This window comes from Olea europaea, chromosome 13, assembly GCF_002742605.1.
Source record: "Olea europaea var. sylvestris chromosome 13, O_europaea_v1, whole genome shotgun sequence".
Lineage (NCBI taxonomy): Eukaryota > Viridiplantae > Streptophyta > Magnoliopsida > Lamiales > Oleaceae > Olea > Olea europaea.
This window is the reverse complement of record NC_036249.1, coordinates 4,936,337-4,943,066: the sequence shown is the minus strand read 5'-3', so window position 1 is coordinate 4,943,066 and position 6,730 is coordinate 4,936,337. Positions and strand designations below refer to the sequence as shown.

Below are 6,730 nucleotides of genomic sequence, written 5' to 3'. Positions count from 1 at the left end.
TAGTTGTGCACGAGAAATACAAATTACACTTCTTAATATCTCAAGAATAAGATCGCTTTTGTGCACGTTCAAGTACCATTATGTCAACAAATTAATGGAAACGAGTTCATCTACGGGTATTATGATACCAGATGTGGAGGCGGCGTTTTCTGGCGACTGGAGCAGTTTTCGAGCTGTTTTTGGCCCTGCTGGATTGCATTGACAGAAGGCCAAGGCGCCATCGATGGTGCTATTCTTGAAAATAATGGTTATTGTATGCTTATTAATGTCAACAGTGTTATTTGTGGGGAGGGTTTATATGGGAATTGTAACACTTTCTGTCAAGCTGTTGAGGCAGAAACCTGAAAAATGGTACAAATGGGAGCCCATTAAAGATGATTTGGAGGAGGGCAATTTAGCTTATCCTATGGTTTTGGCGCAAATACCAATGTGCAATGAGAAAGAGGTAATGCATTTTCACTCTAAACACTCAGCGGCTTTAACTTTAGATAATAGAAATGAACATGATATATGAGAATAAACAAATATAATGGATTGAATCACTCATAAATATCAACAACACTGGAATTGAGTGCGATTTGAACAAAATTTAATAAATAATTATCTCTTCTTCAACCTTTAAAAATATCAATCCTAACAGCATGACCGTGCTGACTTACAAGTGCTTCAAACAATCTGAATATATGTATTTTTTCCTAAATAATTCAATGGGTTACTAACTATTTTTCTCTTGATTTATTATTTTCAGAAATTAGTTGAATAAAGTTTTATTAAAAATTTTAGGTATATCAGCTGTCCATTGGAGCTGCTTGTTGTGGCCTTTCGAGGCCCAGGGATCGTATTATAATTCAAGTTCTTGATGATTCAACAGACCCTGCCATTAAGGTTTTATTCTATTCATTCTTGTAGAATTGCTACTCTTATATTGGCATCAATGGTTAATCTTGAAATCACTTTTGGAGTCTGATTCTTCAGTTACTTGATCCGCTTGAGTCAACCAAATAGGGACTTGACTCGACCTGTATGTGTAAATCCTTCTTAAGAAAGTATATATATTCGATTTGACAAAAAATTTAAAACCCGCAGTCTTCGTTCATTCTAACCAAGGAAAAGGACATTTCAAGGGAAAAAAAAAAAAAAGAAAGAAAGAAAGTTGCCTAACTTTGATATAGTTCATTCTTGGCACTCTCAATAAATTTACAAAATAAAATTAAGTCCATGCAAAGAAGATATAAGTCTATTACTCATAAAGGTTTTGCTGGATTGTTTTTCTTTATTTTCTTCAAAAATATTTTGTTAATTTAATTGTGTGATGCAAAATATACCAAACAGGTGGAGGTGCAACACGAATGTTGGAGATGGACAAGTAAAGGTGTGAACGTGAAGTATGAAAGAAGAGATAATAGAATTGGTTATAAAGCTGGGTCACTTAGGGGACGAATGAAGCATAGTTATGTAAAATTATGTGACTTGTTGCTATCTTTGATGCTGATTTTCAACCTCACACTAATTTCTTGCGACACTCCATACCATTTCCTGTACACAACAAGGAAATTGCCTCGTTCTGGCCCTATGGAAATTTGGCTTGTATCCTGATCATATGACTCTGAGCTATGATAATAATAAGGACCAAAAAGAAACTAAAATTTTGTTTATTGTGTTGTTTGTTCGGTTTGGTAAATGCAGTCAACTCTGATGAATGTTTGATGACAAGAATGCAAGAGATGTCCTTGGATTAACATTTCACTGTGGAGCAAGAAGTTGGACCTGCAACTTTGCGCATTTTTTGGTTTCAATTGTAACATTCTCACTAGCTAGGAAATGAAATCATCAGACCCTTTGTTGACTGAAATTCAGGGAATTGTTTATGTAGGAACTGCTGGAGTGTGGAGAATTTCGGCTTTTAACGAGGCCTGAAAATGGAAAGATAGAACAACAGTTGAGGATATGGATCTCGCCATCCGAGCTGGTCTCAAGGGATGGAAATTTGTATATCTTGAGATCTTCAGGCAGAACAGTTAAGCATGATTTTCGAAATTTGGAGGCAATTACATGAATCTTTTTTTGTCACTTAATTTTGTTCATTGCTACATTTACTCAAAGATTTATGATCACTGAATCTTAATCAACTACCCATGTTAGTTTTGATCTATCCCTCTCTTTTCTAGCATATGAATAAGAGCCTCTTTAGAATTATGCAAGTTATGTCCCTGCCCCCATAAATGCGATTTTCTTAATATATCTTCAATCGGTGATTGCATTCTCATATTCAGGCAAAAAATGAACTACCGAGTAACCTGAATGCCTATCATAATCAGCACCGTTGGTCTTGCGGTCCTGCTAATCTTTTCAAGAAAAAAATCTTATAAACATTCTAAAAGTTAAACATGAAATGTGTAAGACGAGAATTTGAATATTTCCGTATTCCATTACCTTATTACAACATCTTTTTTATCTTCAAACTCTAATATTGCAGGCTACATCTCCTAGAGTTCTCTGTTGGTTTCTACCTCTCCTTCTGTAGATGCTATCACTTTGAACACGGAAGGAACCACTTCTTGGTGTACCTTTTCTCCAATCTATAGCATTCTTTGTTTTAGGATTTGATTGTGTTGGGATTTTTATTTTCTAATTATCTGCAAGGCTGATGAAAAGAGTGTTAGTCGACTTGTCCAAAGTTGATTGTGGGCAGTATTTCTGTCTCGTTTATATATAATTTTTCTGCATTCAAAGCAACAGTTTATATATGCCAAAAAACGGGTGATTGTGTCATGGTTAACTACATTACTGTTATTTTTTCTAATCGGGCTTTTGTAATAGTGGGCTAGTCCAAGCCCTTTAGGGTTGTTTTGTTCTACATATGGTATTGCTTTGAACACGATGAGGGGTGTCATGGTTAACTACATTATTGTTATTTTTCTAATTGGGCTTTTGTAATTGTGGGCTAGCCCAAGCCCTTTAGGGTTGTTTTGTTCTACATATGGTATTGCTTTCAAGATGATGAGGGGTGTGGAATTGAATCGTGGCCTTGCTGCCCAAACCGTCTTCTCCTCCCCTCTCGTGTTTTTCTTTCTTCTCTGTTTTCTGCGTTCTCCCCTCTGGTAAGCCTCTTTTCCTTCTTCTTCTGCTTTTCCCTATTTCTCCTTCTTGATTCTGCTTCTCCTCTTCTTCTGCTTTCTCTGTTCTTCTTGCTCTGTTCTTCCTTCTCTGAATCTATCTTCACTTCTCTATCTCTACTCCTCTATTGATCTATCTCTTCATTTTATATTAGTTGTTTACCCGTAATCCCTACATTGTAATAAAACTTATCAATCAATGAAATACAATTTACATTAAATTGTTTTTGTGAAATTTTAATCGAATGATGAAATCCCAGATGAGTTATTAAATCCCTACTTAGTATCTTAAACTGTTTGTTGATTTTGAGTGGAAGTTAGCTAGTTTTGGTTGAATTTCAGCTCCAACCATTACAAATGGTATCTGAGCAGCTACAATCCTTGGGTGTCTCGATTGGATGGCATAACGGACGAAATTAATAGGAAGCATGATCTACTAATTTCAATGATTAATGAATTTATTGAGCGTAAATCAACCTCCAAAGATCTGTCCAACCATTAACCAAAAATAGTCGAGTCTTCTGAAAATCAAATGGAAAATTCTGATTCTAAACTGGAAGGGAACTGGGGTTCATGTTCTGAACGGGAAGAGAAACTGTTAAAGCGTTCTTACGATTTGAGCAGAGACAATGATTTAGTTGTTGTAATTACCAAGTGTGTTGTCCATGGGAATAGAGAAATTATGATTGCTCCTAATGAAAAATTAAAGAATGAAAGAAATTTGGTGGGTCAGGAGAATGGATTCCATGTAGGAGATCTTGTTTGGGGGTAAAATTAAGAGTCTGTCGTTGTGGCCTGGACATATTCATAATCCATTGGATGCTTCTGCTAAAGGTGAAGATGTTGGTGTTGAGCATGGTGAGAGTGGGGTATATATGCCAAGAACTAATAGTAATGAGAATAGTGTCAATACAACAAGTGGGCTTAAGGAAAATATTAGGCCACTTAAGATGGATTTTCCACTTTTTGGGGAAGAAGGACCTAGGAAATGGCTAAGGAAAGCCATGAAATATTTCCAACTCCATCAAACTCCTGATGAACTTAGATTGGGAATTACTAAGAAGTATTTGGAAGGGAATGCTTATGCATGGTTTTATGGATTCATTGCAAACTATCCTAAAGTAGATTTGGGAATGTTCTCTAAAGAGTTGTGTAAGAGGTTTGCTGAAAATACCGAGGAGAAAGTGTGTATTGAGGAGGAATCCTAAAATAATGATAGTTCAAGAATTATGTTAGATGATCGTGAAAATAAGATAGAAGAATTGGAGCCAGTGGCTGATACAAGAGTGGAAACAGTGCCTGTGAGGGAGAAATCAGAGGCATTTGATGCTAAAACTGAGATAGATACCATTAAGCTAGAGATGGGTGAGAGAGAAAAGTTTGAAAAAGAGGAAGTAGAGCGGGTTGAGCCAATGGAATTTCAAATGGTAGAAAGCAGTACAAAGGTATCAATAGCTGATGTTATAGATTGCAAAGAGAAGGTTGCTAACGAAGTAACTATAAAGGAGATTTCAACCTCCAAAACCAAAATGGAGTTTGGTAGTCCAATTCCAACTCGACCAAAAGTTTGGTTTAAGGATGGGAAGAATAGTACAGATAATATGAACCAGACGTATGCCACCTTGCACTTCTTGATAAATCCAAGGGTGGTGAAGAGAAAGAGGTCGTTGCTAACAACATCCAAGGGCTGTTTTGTTCTACATATGGTATTGCTTTGAACACGATGAGGGGTATGTCATGGTTAACTACATTATTATTATTTTTCTAATCGGGCTTTTTATTAGTGGGCCAGCCAAAGCCTTTTAGGGTTGTTTTGTTCTACATATGGTATTGCTTTGAACATAATGAGGGGTGTGTCATGGGTAACTGTATTACTGTTATTTTTCTAATTGGGCTTTTGTATTAGTGGGTTAGCCCAAGCCCTTTAGAGTTGTTTTGTTCTACATATGGTATTGCTTTGAAGATGATGAGGGGTGTGGAATTAAATTGTGGCCTTGCTGCCCAAACAGTCTTCTTTTTCCCTCTCGTGTTCTTCTTTCTTCTCCGTTTTCTGCGTTCTCCCCTCTAGTGAGCCTCTTCTCCTTCTTCTTCTCGATTCTGCTTCTCCTCTTCTTCTACTTTCTCTATTCTTCTTTCTTCTTTGAATCTGTCTTCACTCCTCTGTCTCTGCTGCTCCACCGATCTATCTCTTCATTTTATATAAGTCGTTTATTTGTAATCCCTACATTGTAATAGAACTTATAAATCAATGGGATACAATTTACATTACATTGTTTCTGTGACATTTTAGTCGAACCAGATAAGATATTAAATCTCTGCTTAGTATCTTAAATTTTTTGTTGATTTTGAGTGGAAGTTAGCTAGTTTTGGTTGAATTTGAACTCCAACCATCACAGATTGTTCTTTTGCAAAATACATTAGCTTAATGCTTAATGAATTAAGTTTCTCAATCGTTAAAATGTGCTATTTTATTTATTTCTTAAATTAGTTCCTTTATCACTTAGTTTAACATAATTTTTCAACCATTTTTGTTTGAGAAATAACATGGTCGAATGGTGGGTCTATAACGGCATGTCCAATATTTGATCCAGCTTACTTTACACATCTAAGTTAAAATCAAGTTTGGAAGGAGAAACCTAATTCGAATTATGCAAAATGTGGACCGCCTTGTCTTTCGAATCAAAAAAGTCGTAAAAGCATATACAATGTGTGTGTTCAATATTAGATTACTTGAATAGAAGGGAAAGAAATAGGCATTTATGACAAAAAGAATATAGTGCAGGGCCACAAAAAGTACTCCAAAAATAAATTACCCCATGGCTAAGGAATGATAAATAGAAGGTATGGCTATTGGCTATCGTAAAACCTAATCGTCCTTTGTTTGGTATTCTAGCAAATGCGCAATTACTTTCTTGAATAAATACAAGTACATCTTTTTGGCAACTTTCTAAGGTACAATTATGGCTTACTGGACCAATAGACTATCAGTGGACAAGTGGGACTGAGCATATTAAAAATATCATCAAAATATTTTCTACCGTGGTCAAGACGTGCGCGCACGTAAAGAGAGTCGATACGTAACAATTCATAGTGTTAATATAGGTAGTGGTGTCAATCGGGCCGGACGGGTACAGTTGCAGAGATGACAGGAACGCCTCTTTCATGCTGGGCCTGTCCTGATTTTGTCATGGACTGAGCTGGGTGGGAAGGAAGGTTAGCCCATGGAGGGGCAACACACGAAGTATCACGGAGCGCTTGTCCTTCTAGCGCAGAAAGGAGTATTGTGCGATAGTAGTCTACTTAACTGAATTACCTTATGCCTATTTTCGGTTGATTTAGGACGAAAGACAATTTAAAGACAGCTTTACAACAAAAAATTTGAATTCATAGAAAATAGCTCGTTCATTGATTAATGAAAACGGTAAATTATAATTGCTGGCGCAGGGGACAACATGCCAAAAGTTATTAAAGTTAATAAGAGATGGATTATTACTTCAATGTTTTGTCAAACGAACAAGTCATTTTATTGCATAAATATTACCATCCTTAATGAACCTACTAATCAAATGAAATATCATATGAAATGTTTTCCAATTGTTCGTATGCGCATATAG

General features: G+C 36.1%; 1 pseudogene; it reads left to right on the top strand.

The window, feature by feature from the left end:
• Positions 1 to 6: 6 nt before the first annotated feature.
• LOC111407369 lies at positions 7 to 3,172 on the top strand (annotated as a pseudogene).
• Positions 3,173 to 6,730: the final 3,558 nt, after the last annotated feature.